The sequence below is a fragment of the Lissotriton helveticus genome, chromosome 8 (genome assembly GCF_964261635.1).
Source record: "Lissotriton helveticus chromosome 8, aLisHel1.1, whole genome shotgun sequence".
In the NCBI taxonomy this organism is placed as follows: Eukaryota; Metazoa; Chordata; class Amphibia; order Caudata; family Salamandridae; genus Lissotriton; species Lissotriton helveticus.
Window position 1 is genome coordinate 31,988,509 of NC_136069.1, and position 14,136 is coordinate 32,002,644.

At 47.4% G+C, this 14,136-nt stretch overlaps 1 protein-coding gene across 2 annotated transcripts in view; it reads left to right on the forward strand.

The window, feature by feature from the left end:
* The first annotated feature begins 9,286 nt into the window (after positions 1 to 9,286).
* The window catches only part of LOC144772274 (uncharacterized), a 64,111-nt gene continuing 59,261 nt past the window's right edge, over positions 9,287 to 14,136 (forward strand). For both annotated transcript variants that reach the window (XM_078656506.1, XM_078656507.1), the window contains exon 1: positions 9,287 to 9,443. The gene's annotated coding sequence lies outside the window, so the exon portion shown is untranslated. The remainder of the gene's footprint in view (positions 9,444 to 14,136) is intronic.

Genomic DNA, 14,136 nt, shown 5'->3' on the forward strand with positions numbered 1-14,136 from the left:
ACGCGTCGATGCAGGTCTCCCAGTCATGACGAAAGGATATCTGAGGTTGCTCACACACTACTCAACCCTCCAGTCTGAAGAAATGTTGATACTTAGGGGCCTATTACGTATCTGCTGATCCGAGGCCCGCCAGACTTGTGGTGTCGCGGCGGTGGTGATCTTACGACCGCCCCATTACGACCCTAGTAGTCCTGCCGCCCTGAGAACTCCGAATATGCCAGGGAGCGGTCCAGAGACACCTACATGCTTAGCCGGACCACTGCGGTCCCGTCAAGCATATTACGACTTTCATCACCACCACTGTTTTCATGGACTTCTTTTTTAGATGAAAACAGTGGTGTTGAGGAAGGAAATGGGGCCCTGAAGCACCCCCTTGTGCCTCACGCCTTGTGGATGTACACGGGGGCACAACAGTTGCCCTCCTGTGTGCATGCACAGAAGTTCCAGCACGGCATGGACTTTTTAATCTATGCTGTGCTGGAATATCCTTTGATGTTCCCATTGTGGTACCTATTTTATAGGCACCACCGTGGGAACACCAAAGGAAAAGCCCGCCAAAGACTTGAAAAGTCATTATAGGGCAGGTGGTCTCCAACCACCTTTGGGTGTGCGGCGGTGTGGAAGTCCCACGGCCACACCTTCAAACTCATAAAAGGGCCCTTACAGAGTGATACACAGCTGTCAAGTTTTCCAATCGTTAATGTGTGACATTTCTGTAGTTTCAATGCGGCAATAAATGACATACAACTGTCAAATATATGGCACTTCGAGTGACACTTTCCCACAAGCCCATCAAAGCAATGAACAGTATTTAAATAACTCTCTCTGAGTTTTCAGTCACGGTATCCAGACATATCACACAGCATTGAACATTTGCCTAAAACAAGCCAGACATATTGGTGCCGCCAATGCTTATTAGCAGAATCATATCAATTATTAACAATTTTGCTAACAATGAGAATTGAAATGCTTCAATTCTGAGTGTATTGGACTCTGAATTGAATTCTAGGGCTTTAGAAGTGGTAGAGGTATCTGCAGTAGCACAAACATGCCAGTTCTCCCCTTAACACCATTTTCCTCTATAGTTTGTCACTCCAGTAGCCAATTATATTGCTGCAGACTGTGGTGTACCTTACTGTGCTGATTGTAGGCAGCCTGAGACTTATGCTTGCCAGGGAAGAAGCCTGCTTTCGGACCTAATTTCTGGTCTAGCCTGTGCACAATGTCACAAAACTGCTCCATCGTAAGGCCATCTCTCTGTCGTGTAGTTCCTATTAATCCGTAGAATCTGTGTATTTGTTAGACAACATAAAATAAGGGCTTGGTGCCTAGACCAATTCCGGACAACCCAGCAGGACATGTTGGCCTGTAGGGCAGCTAGCTCACAGTGCCACCATAAGCACCCCTAACCTTACCAGGGAGCGAACGGCTTCTAGCTACCAATGAACATGACAACCCTGACCCCTCAGGGATCGTAAAAACAGTACAGAACCTTTCGCTCAGTCACTCATGTTCACTTATTCTCAGAAAAGTATACAGAGAATACATAGTGGGACATTTTCAATATATTTATTGAACTAGCGTTACTCTTGTATAGAATATGTGTGCTGCAATGACTAATAGACAGAAGCATATAAAAGTGATTTCAAGCACTACCATGGTGCTGAAACAGTGTATATATGCAGGCATAGAAAACAAGGCAGTAATCGAGCGTACTCCTACTATGCAAACCCTACTCTAAGTGTACCTAGAGTGTGTGTAGGTGTGGAGCCAAGATTCTCCCAAGGGATGATCCAACCCCATTACCTGATGAAAGAGGATGAAGGACTCAGTTTTGGTCACAAACTGGACGCCCCTCACAGAGATGTCAGACCACTGTGCAGTGAATTCTCAGTATGCAAGGATCTCTGGTGTCAGCTGGAGGGCCTCCTCTGCTAATCTATTGGGATGCCATCTTTTATAATAGAAAGCGCCTTGCAATGTGCATATAGATTCATGATGTTATGGACATGTGGCTAGCCCTGTTGCCCCATGGATGAAGATAGAGACAGCCTTTGTACGTAGTCTGAGAAGGGACCTTGTACATGATGTTCAGGGCATTGTGATAATGTTGTGCGTAGCTAAATGTGTAAACAAGTTCAGTTTCAGAGAAACTAATCAAATGTTGTCGCATACGCAATATGCGCAAATGGTCATAGCTAAAATGTCATTGTGAAAAATAGGATAATGTAAAAATGAGCTGCTTTGCTGCATGGGCCTAGCCCGGGAACATAACACCCACTCCTCATACTAAGGGTCAATATATAAAAAGCTATCTAGAACAAGAATAAAAGCCAGAATAAAAATAACATTCAAAGTTCTAAAACCAGTCTAAAATCCTCTAAATTAAGCTTCTCTTTAAAATATTCATTTAAAAAAACCTAAAACGTCACTATACCATTTGAAATCCTAAGCACTCAGAAAGCCATGGTGCCTAGAAACATAAGACAGGAATTTATGTGACACGCTAAAAGCATCCTTACAGTCGGAACTGCTAAGAAAAACTCCTGTGTCCTCAGTTGTGCATCTAAACCTGAACGGTAATTCCCAGCACTCATGTACAAAACCTTCTCCAAGCGCTTTGTACCTGCCTACCTGGTGATATTGGAGACAGTATTGGAATTGGAAAGTCGTGACCGGTAGGTTAATGTAACTATGGATTATCCAGTTGGTGTATGGTGTCTCAGCCGCGGTAAAGGGTAATTGGTCTAATTTCTCAAAGTGCAGCATGGTATATTGCGCATCTCTTCATGCCATTATAATCTGTCTTTCAGTTAGATCTTAGCTGAAAACAGACTTGTGGTGTTGATGTTAGAGCACGTGGCCAGAACGCAGTCTTTGCAACATCCAGCAAATATTAACACAATGGACCGCAGTTGTGATTGTCCATGTTGCAAGATAGATATATCTTGTTCTATTTTGTCAATTGCAGAAGACACAATGTTGCCCAGTGAATAGATTCTGGACGTTAATGTGACCATACCATTGTCAACCACAGCCAAAGGGTAAACAACCTTTACAACGAAACTTTTACAACGACCTACCATTACAACGCAACTTTTACAACGCAAACTATTACAACGCATTGCTCTGGGGGGCGCTCTAGGATAGGGAATAGGTTAATTTACTATCCAATAACCTTCCCTACTATCCACGGGGACTGGAGTTGGAATAGTAAATTAAACTATTCACTATCCAGCGCCTAAAAGCATTATGCGTTGTAATGGTATGCGTTGTAAAAACCGCGTTGTAAAAGTAGGCGTTGTAAAAGTATGCGTTGTAACGTCATACATCCCAGCCAAAGCCTTTTCTAAATTAACCCTATCAATGTTGCACAGTCTCTCAGCAGCCTCCTGTTGAGAAACTTTCCAAAGCTCATTGTATATTGCAAACCAGAAGCTCTGTTGACGTGGCTTCTGGGGACCCAATAAAAAAACCTGAGATCCATGTCATCAGAAAGAAGGGACACGTGTTGCTTCACCTGAGAGAGTGTTGAGGTTTTTAGCCATTCAAGGCACAACTTCCCAACACTATATGATGCCACCACCTGAGTGTTCTGGCTGTACATATCTCTGACCAGGCCTATAAACCCGAAATCCTTCAGTGTTACCCATTAATTTGGACTGGCACCCATTTGTGTCCACAGGCCAAACCAACCATGCCTTCCAATTGGGGTCTGATGAATTGTAAGAACCATTTTTTAAAATGGTGTCTAGTGTATCCTCGCTGTATTTTGTTAGTTGTTGCCAACCCTCAAAGCTTGTAAAGGAGGAAATCCTAGGTGTGTTCAAATCCTTCATCTTGGCTATTCCAAGACAGGAAGTCTGTTGCACTGTTTTATTCAGGGAAATTATCTGATGTGGTATGAGGCCTGCTCTGAACAAAGCCTCATTTACCTGAACCTGCCAATCTTTCGTCCCCCAGACAGATTTGGTGTCAATGGTGTCCTTCCAAAAGTCAAAACCCTGTATGGACAGTTGGGAAATAAAGGAAGCAGAGTATATCAGCTTGGTGTTTGTCAGTATATTTTTCTTTGCAGGTGTAGATGCAAGCCTATAATAGTAAAAGGCTGGGTCTGAAGTATCAAAACCAGAAAAATAAGTAAACTTCTGGCCAAATGTTTTTAACTACCTTTGAGTGTAATTGTAAACAGCACGTGGAATACTAGCTTTGTGTAGAAAATGGTGTCCATAATGTTGGTAACAGAACATATCACCGAAATTAGATGTAGCATCATACAGTTCATCATTACAAAATGCAACTGATTGCTCTCGATCAAGCACATTGTACACAGTTTCTATGTCTTAATCATCAGAAAATTTGATTTCATTTAATTGATACAATTTAAGGATATTTTAAACAGATATGAAATTTGTAAAAGTTCAGTAGGACCATACACATCATACGATGATACCCTTCCACAAACAATTCCTACTGGAACTGCTGTAATGTTCACCAGGGACCGGTCCCTCAATTTACAGTGTGAAGATGCATGGGGTTTCAGAACCAAGTTCACAAGTTGCACTGAAGAGCGCTCTAGGAGAAAGTGTCCATTCAGAAATAGGAAAAAGACAGTCACCAAACCAATGCAGATAACCAGGAAAAGTAACCCCATTGTAATCCAGAGATGTAACCAGGGAGGTATGAATTAAGTCTTTTTAAGCCAAAGATAGAAAACCTACCGGCATAGCTTGAAATGGAGAGGCCGTGGTGGCAGCTCAGGTTCACTGGAATCCGATTAGAAGTTGTCATAATGCACGAAGTAGCCAGACGCCGTCCGGCCTATTTTTGGCAGCTCAGCAGGTTTTGTAGAACTGAGAGATGCCTCAATCTGTGGTATATTTACATAGACGTCATTGATGTTCCAAATAGAAATTTGTTATTTGTGTCCAGGTTGGTTGTACAGTAATAGGTGTTTCAACAAGGAAAAGTAGAACTTCATTGTCGTTTATGGCTTTACTTTGGAGAGTGGAATCATCTGTAGTTATTAAAGCTTCCATCAAGCTTCCTAAATGGTAGCGAAAGGAGTGCGGCGGGTACTCAGGATCTGAAACGGGGACTACTGTTGAGAATCGGCTACATAATGTTGTTTGATCAGATCAATAGAGACAAACTTTTTGTCCCGGCGACCGGCAAGGGGCGGAATAAGTACAGTTCTGGTACCTTCGAAAGCCAGGGCAAATTCTTTTTTGTCCACTATTTTCTCTTCAACCAGGTCCCCAATCTACGGGACCCAGGCAGATCTTTCTGGCACAACCCTCACTTCCAAAGTGAGGGTGCGTTTTACTTGGACGTTGCTTTGAGTTTCTGTAAAACAGCCAAACGTTCATTGATGTCAAATGGGGTTTCAGCCACCACTGTTTTGACACCCACGACCCACTAGGGTTTGCCCTCTGGACCCCATATATGTGATTGACTCAACTGCAACCTGAGCCTAATATCCTAGCTGTCAGGGACTGCTTTAAGTCACAGTTTTTCCTCTCAGTGACCAAATTACCCTCAGGATAATAATAATATTAATAATAGTGTCATTTATAAAGCGCGACTACTACCTCTTTCCGAGGTGTCCCGGCGCTGAGCGGATGAAAACAGGGAGGCTAGCCTTGGCTAAAGAGCCAGGTCTTTAGGATCTTCATGAACTTGTTTTCTGATTCAACTAAGCACATATGAGACGGTAAGGAGTTCCACAGCCTGGTAGTCCTCACTGTGAAGGACCTGCCTCCCATTCAGGACTTAGCATAGCGAGGTTCACAAAGCAGGTTCTGGGAGTTGGATCTCAGAGTGCGTTTATGTTGATATGGACATAGCCTCTGTCTGAGATGTCTAGGTCCTTTATCATGCAGGGCACGAAAGGCCAGCACCAGGGACTTGAACTCTATCCTTTTCGCTACCGGTAGCCAATGGAGTTGCCTGTTCTGAGGGGAGATATGACAAACAGAACGGGACCCGTCAGATTAATCTCGCTGCCGCATTTTGTACCGTGTGAAGTCTGTTGATCACATAACACCGTAGCCCTAGGTACAGACTGTTTGCATAGCCTAGCTGAGAGGTCACAGTAGCATTGACTATGATCCTGCATCTTTTCTCTGGTAATAAGTGCAGGAATTTCCTTGGGCTTCTTAGTTTCCCAAAGCAGGATGAGGAAATGTGTCAAACTTGGGTCGCAAAAGATAGGTCTGAATCTCATTTGATGCCCACATTCCTCGCTGTATTTGCTGGAGATGGTGGTGAGCCCAATTCTGCTGGCCACCATAACCCAGCAGATCGAGGGGAGGCTTGACCGAAGAACTGTACCTCCGTCTTGTCTGCATTTAGTTTTAGGCTGTCGTTATTCAGCCTATATAATCACAGAACAAGGGAACCCTTATAGTCAGAAGGGCCCATGGGTAGTAGTAAATTATTAGAGACAGCGGTCCCTTTCAAGAGAGATAAATAAACATAACCACAAAACTTCAATCAGGATTCGGTCTATTACTATCCAAATGGATGGTATTGTGATTTATTTAGCAAACAGAATAAAACATGGAAACAATACATTACCATAAAGTGAGCAGGAAGTGGCGGGGTGTCTGGAAATCAACACATTTCCTTACCTCAGGCATGTAACTTAAAAGTGACTTTAAGTGAGATGAGAAATAACAATATTCACAATAGAAAGAACATCTTGTACTCCGCATAAATCATAAATAACGGTTAGAGTTAAGATGTGGTTGTCGACGACGTTTCGATCCCCATCAATCGTTATGGGATCATCATCATGGGTACTGAATCAGAATGCCTGAGAAGTTGCTTTCGGTACAGGTAGTGGCACAAGATTCTGAAGGGAGAGAAACGGTGTCCCATCCAGGGCTAATGATTTGAACTTTCGGGAAGAATGTACGGAATGAGGTCGTGGAGGAGAACAGGGTCTCGACCTCAACTATTACCGTAATAGTAAGGCGTATCACTGGAGGTGCGTGATAGTACGCTCGTCGTTTGGGGAGTAAAGGATCTCGCACCCGTGGCACTGCAGTAGGGATATTTCTTGTGAATGAAAGGCCTAGACAGTGGCTGCGATGATCTCGGTCCGTAGGTGCCCAGACGTTCAGGCACAATGGAATCATCTTCATTGGGACCCATTGTTATGGGTGGACAATTCTGCAAATACTGCACAGACTGTGATTCAGCTGCCCAGCAACAATCCACATTATCAACTTCTCATTGATTCACCCGGGCCCGGAGAGAAGCTTTATATCATTGGTGACAATTTATAATGAGACTTGGTTATTTTTTGTGTTACATGTCCATTGTCTTCTTATCTTTGTACGGACCTTAAAATCCCTAAAACAGGTAGTAAGTTCCAAGAATGTAGTTTATTAATCCAGTTCCAAGTAAAGTAGAAGGTAGAGGAGACAGTAAATGGCCCCACCAGGAGCAGCCTCCCTGCTGCTCAGCCTGCATCCATCAACTGGCACTCCACACATAACCAAGCAACCAAGCATTCCATGACATCTCCACACATTCCAGCACTCATCCTGGCTGAGCAGTGGGGAAGGAGGGAATAAGGAACAAGAAAGAGGACAACCAAGTCACAACATTAATCCACCTTAGCAGTACGTTTGCAGTAAATACTTAATTGCTCCGGCCTCTCTGGGCCATGGGACTGGTGTCAGTCTACCTGAAAAGAAATGTAATTTGTTGCCACTTTGATGGTGCCTTGTTTTCCGTCACGCAACTTTCAGTGATTGGCCCAGGCAGAGAGTTTTTGTTTTGTAGTTCAGGCTACTGTGCCCGTTTGATACGGTGGATCGTTGCGCCCCCTGTGCTCTGTGTGACACCTGTAGTGGCCTGGGGTGAGGAGAACACGACATCACGGGTGGTCATGGTGGAAGGCAAGGCGGGGGAAGGGTCGGGGAGGTTTGGGAAGGGCTGCACATGATGTTTTCTTCAGTAACTCCCAGGCATGGTTTCCCTTCCCTCTGGCCAAACCCTTCAGGCCACAGGAACTATGGCTTTGACTGCTGGATGCTGTTGATTTAAAAGTCAACAATTTGTAGGCCTCATCTACCGTCCTGCCTCGTGTGTGGTTTCCCTATAGTCTGGTCTGATCTCGGCAGTCGAGCACACACTTTAAAAGATCTAGTCAGCCTGCCCTCAGCTGTCACATGTCCCTTCACGTACCAGCGCCTACAGCAGTGTGACCGCGCAGCAGGGCCAGAAAACAGCCTGCAATGCTGCACTCATGGGAGCACGAGCATCAACAACAGTACACAGACAGTCCACATCTCATGGCCCCTCAGCACAGCCCCAGTATCAATATTCCCCCTCCTGGCAGAGTCTCAGCCTGCCATGGCAGGCCCAGGTAAGCCTGGCCGCAGAGCACTGAACTGAGTACAATGATGACAATGTCAGAGAGGGGGAGAGTGAGGGGAAAATACGTGTTTGAAAGGACAAAATAATTTTGGCTGTGGTTTTGTTGGTCTTTCACCTTCAGATAACTACATATAAAATAACGCCCACTCTTGGCATGAACAGTAAATGTAAGTTTAAATATTGGGTGGGAAATGCACTCTTACATTCTGCAAAATCAAAGGTGTTCTCTTAAGTTGTCTTTCTGTGTGCAGTCTGTAACAATCTTGATTGGCAGAGTATAGAATAGTGACTTTTCTACTTATAGTGCTATGCGGTCCCCTCTTGGGACTGCAAAAGCATTCATGACTTTGCAAGCAATTAATAGTATAAAAGTCAGTAAATGATAAGTGTCACTCATTTGACTGTAGAATTTCACAACTAAGTACACTGAACATATGAAAATGTCAGACACCAGCAATCTGAAACCTTGGCAGCTATGCAAAAGCCAGATGAAAACGTGGAAATGTCACAGAGTCAAACTATACATCTGGCAGCTCATATAAATGCTGCATTACAAGGCCCTGCAGGCTCCAGCTGAAATAAACAGCAGCTCTTGATGCTGAAGTGTATTTTCCATGCAGTGTAAATGTCCCATCCTGGCGAAGTCTTCTTTGCTGACTACAGAGAGGGGAATGTTGAGAGACGCTACAAATTCCATATGAAAATATTCTTTCAATTTGGTGTTTCTTGGTTTATTGTCGTTTGTGTTCATTACAGTTTATCTGTCACTTCTCAGCCGTCTCTTTCAGTTTAGTCCGTTGTCTCTTTCAAATAAGCTAAACCGGCAGTGACGTCTTTCCTTTTCCGGGTTATTCAGAGCAGAGACAGCAGCAGCAGTGAATGCCGTCACTTCCGGCCTCTTCCTCGGCTCCAGCAGCTGTAGGGGCGGAAGGATCCTCGGTCTGTGCGGTGACCTTCACCCTCTGACCCCGGACGTCACCCTCTGACCCCGGATTGTCATCTTCACCGCCCCAGGCCGAGGGGGAGAGGGCTCTGAGCAGGGGTCTGCGCAGGTAGAGTCTACAGACCCCCCCCCCGCTGAGGACAACCTGAACTCTGCACCCCCCCTTCAAGCCATGACCCCCCCCCCCCGGGCTGAGGACCCTTCACCCCCCCTTCCCACCCCTCCTGTGCATCCTCTCCCCTCCCTCCTCTCCTGTGCAGCCTCTCCCCTCCCCCCTCTCCTGTGCAGCCTCTCCCCTCCCACCTCTCCTGTGCAGCCTCTCCCCCTCCCCCCTCTTCTGTGCAGCCTCTCCCCTCCCACCTCTCCTGGGCAGCCTCTCCCCTCCCACCTCTCCTGGGCAGCCTCTCCCCTCCCCCTCTCCTGGGCAGCCTCTCCCCTCCCCCCTCTCCTGTGCAGCCTCTCCCCCTCCCCCCTCTCCTGTGCAGCCTCTCCCCTCACCTCTCCTGTGCAGCCTCTCCCCTCCCACCTCTCCTGTGCAGCCTCTCCCCCTCCCACCTCTCCTGTGCAGCCTCCCCCGTACACCTCTCCTGTGCAGCCTCTCCCCTCCCTCCTCTCCTGTGCAGCCTCTCCCCTCCCACCCCCTCCCTCCTCTCCTGTGCAGCCTCTCCCTCCCCCCTCTCCTGTGCAGCCTCTCCCCTCCCCCTCTCCTGTGCAGCCTCTCCCCCTCCCACCTCTCATGTGCAGCCTGTCCCCCTCCCCTCTCCTGTGCACCCTCTCCCTTCCCACCTCTCCTGTGCAGCCTCTCCCCTCCCACCTCTCCTGTGCAGCCTCTCCCCTCCCACCTCTCCTGTGCAGCCTCTCCCTTCCCACCTCTCCTGTGCAGCCTCTCCCCTCCCACCTCTCCTGTGCAGCCTCTCCCCCTCCCACCTCTCCTGTGCAGCCTCTCCCCTCCCACCTCTCCTGTGCAGCCTCTCCTCTCCTCCCTCCTCTCCTGTGCAGCCTCTCCCCTCCCACCTCTCCTGTGCAGCCTCTCCCCTCCCACCTCTCCTGTGCAGCCTCTCCTCTCCTCTCCCCCTCTCCTGTGCAGCCTCTCCCCCTCCCACCTCTCAAGTTCAAGTTCGGGCATTTATATAGCGCACTACTCACCCATAGGGTCTCAAGGCGCTAGAGGGAGGGGTTCATTATTTGTCGAATAGCCAGGTTTTCAGTTCTTTTCTAAAGGAGATGTGGTTCTGAGTAAGGCGGAGGTGGGTGGGGAGTGAGTTCCAGGTTTTGGCAGCCAGGAAGGAGAATGATCTGCCACCCATGGTGGTTTTTCGGATGCGCGGGACTGCGGCGAGGGCTTGACTGGATGATCTTAGTTGGCGGGTGGGAATGTAGAAGGACAGTCGGGTGTTGAGGCATTCGGGTCCCAGATTATAAAGGGCCTTGTGTGCATGGGTAAGAAGGCGGAAAGTAATTCTCTTGTTGACGGGAAGCCAGTGGAGATTTTTTAGGTGTCCGGTGATGTGCTCTTGGCGCGGGATGTCTAATATGAGTCTAGCTGACGCGTTTTGGATACGCTGGAGCTTTTTCTGCAATTTTGTTGTAATTCCGGCGTAAAGTGTGTTGCCATAGTCTAGTCGACTCGTGACCAGTGCATGGGTGACAGTCTTTCTTGTCTCGAGGGGGATCCAGCGGAAGATCTTTTTGAGAATGCGAAGGACGTTGAAGCAGGAGGACGATATGGCGTTGACTTGTCTGGACATTGAGAGAGAGGAGTCTAGAATGAAGCCAAGGTTACGTGCATGGTCAGTGGGTGTGGGTGCTGATCCCAAAGCGGACGGCCACCATGAGTCGTCCCAAGCTGAGGGGGAGGATCCTAGGATGAGCACCTCCGTTTTGTCTGAGTTGAGTTTTAGGCGGCTCTGTTTCATCCATTCGGCTACTTCTTTCATACCTTCGTGAAGATTGGTTTTGGCGGTGTTGGGGTCTTTGGTGAGTGAAAGGATTAGCTGAGTGTCGTCGGCGTAGGAGATGATGTTGAGGTTGTGTTGACGTGCGATGGAGGCTAGAGGACTCATGTAGACGTTGAAGAGGGTGGGACTGAGTGAGGAACCTTGAGGAACGCCGCAGATGACTTCGGTGGGCTCTGAGTAGAATGGGGGAGTCGGACTCTCTGGGTTCTCCCAGCTAGGAAAGAGATGATCCATTCCAAGGCTTTACCTTGTATGCCGATGTTGTTGAGGCGTTGTATGAGGGTGCTGTGGCAGACAGTGTCGAAGGCGGCGGAGAGGTCGAGTAGAATGAGGGCCACTGTTTCTCCGTTGTCTAGGAGTGCTCGGATGTCGTCGGTCGCCGCAATGAGGGCTGTTTCGGTGCTGTGTTTGGCTCGAAAGCCGTTCTGTGAGGGATCCAGGGAGTTGTTGGATTCAAGGAAGGCGGCGAGTTGGCTGTTGACGGCTTTCTCGATGACTTTGGCCGGGAAAGGGAGGAGGGATATGGGTCGGTAGTTTTTCAGTTCTGAGGGGTCTGCTGTGGGTTTCTTCAGAAGGGCGCTGAGTTCGGCGTGTTTCCAGATTTCTGGAAAGGTGGCAGAGTTGAAAGAGCAGTTGATGACATCGCGGAGTTGGGGAGCGATGATGGAGTCAGCTTTGTTGAAGATGTAGTGGGGACAGGGGTCAGAAGGCGAGCCAGAGTGAATTGAGTTCATGAGGCGGATGGTGTCTTCAATGGTGATTGGGTTCCAGGAGCTGAGGTTGTTAGTTGGAGGGGTGGGATCTGAAGGGGGTGGGGCGGGTTGGTCACTGGGAGTATTCTTGAAGCTGTTGTGGATGTCGGCAATTTTGTTGTAGAAGAAGGAGGATAGCGCATCGCAGAGGTCTTGGGAGTTAGTGATATCGTTGGATGCTGCGGAAGGGTTGGTGAATTCTTTGACGATATTGAAGAGTTCCTTGCTGTTATGAGAATTGTTGTCGAGACGGTCCTTGAATGCTGATTTCTTGGCGGATCGAATCAGTTGGTGGTGTTTGCGGGTGGCTGTCTTGAGGGAGGCCATGTTGTCTGGGGTTGGTTCTTTTCTCCAATTCTTCTCCAGGGTGCGGCATGTCTTTTTGGATTTTTTAAGGTCATCATTGAACCAGGGAGCCTTTTTGCTGGATGATTTCAACTGGTGTTTTTTCAGGGGTGCTAGTTCGTCCGCACTGTGGGCAATCCATTGTCTGAGGTTGGTGGCCGCTTGGTCTGGGTCCATTGCTAGGGTGGGAGGGTTTTGGTTGAGTGATGTGAGGAGTTGGTCGGTGGTGATTTTATTCCATTTTCTCCTGGGAATGGGTTGTGGACGGTTGTGGGATAGGGTGGTTTTGTAGCTGAAGTGAACACAGCTGTGATCCGTCCAGTGGAGAGCTGTAGTGTGATCGAAGGAGATGTGCTTGCTGGAGGTGAAGATAGGGTCCTCCTGTGCAGCCTCCCTCCTACCTCCTCTCCTGTGCAGCCTCTCCCCTCCCACCTCTCCTGTGCAGCCTCGACCCTCCCTCCTGTGCAGCCTCTCCCCTCCCTCCTCTCCTGTGCAGTCTCTCCCCTCCCACCTCTTTCTCTCACCAGAATTATATTATCTTGCTTTTTATTGCCTCTGTGCATGGATTTGTTTCGAAAATGGGTGAGAAATAAGAGACTTTAGCCTTGGGTGCCAGTGTTTGAATGGGTACAAACTGTGTGAGTGAAGTATAGCTTGTGATGTAATTGTTGTGGTGTTATATCTGTACACAGAGTCTGCTCAAACCACCAGAGCAAGTGTGCAGCTTCGTCTGTGCACTAGTGTAGGGAAAAGTGAGAGAGAAGATGCGCTCATCACTGCAGGTGGATACCAACCCGTTTGGCCTGGTCTCTCTTGGATGTGAGCATTGGAAGGGCCCAGACATGAGATGATACCAGTCTTGGGGCGGGTACATTCTTTCATTATCTATAGCATGGGTGCTTCTAAACATTTTAACAGGAGTGACAGCATCTGCATTGGGGTGTTGGGACTCCACTTTTTTGAGTTTGAGGTCTGGATTTTTTTTTCATCTGTTCTTACACTTAAAAAGTAGCTTCACTCAGAGCATTAACCCGTCATCCAGGCAATTATGGGATGACGTTGTGGGTGTGTGGGAATCTCACTAATTGGGCTCATCTTTTTACGTTCTTGATTGTCAAAAGAGAGGTGCTAAAGATGTAACCACATCAAGGCCGATGAAACTCAGTGATGGCTTTGCATGAAGCAGTCAGACCCTATGTTACTCAGGCAGTGAGAAACATCTGTTTTGCAGCAGTCCCTCTTCAATGTTTAACAGATGACAGACTGCCCACTTTGACTTTGTTGTGTTGCAGCATTCAGAAACCTCCACTAAATGACTCAGGCGTTTTAGGACAACACCTCAGTTAGCATTTTTCACAGTAAATGATGCCACTAGGACTTTCATTGACTAGGTTGGTGTGATGCAGTTGTTCTGAAGTAGTGTAATCAAACAGCGCCATCTCCTGGAAGGTTGCAACTTCTTTAATTTTCTAATGAAGTTAGTGCAACTCTTTGTAAAAATAATTGTGTGGCATGAGCTAACATGCACTGTTTCCATTGTATTTACTGGACTGGATGGAAAACACATGCTAAGCAGCCCTCTGCAGTGCTTGTAGGGCTTGTTTAGTTCCTATACCGGCTGGGTGTATGTACATGTCTCACAGTAGTACTTTTTGGGGCAGAAATCTCCCCCACCCCAGCTAAACCTTCTTTTAGTAGTTGAGAGTTGCATGTTTTATTTGCTCACTTGTTGCATTTCACTGTGTGG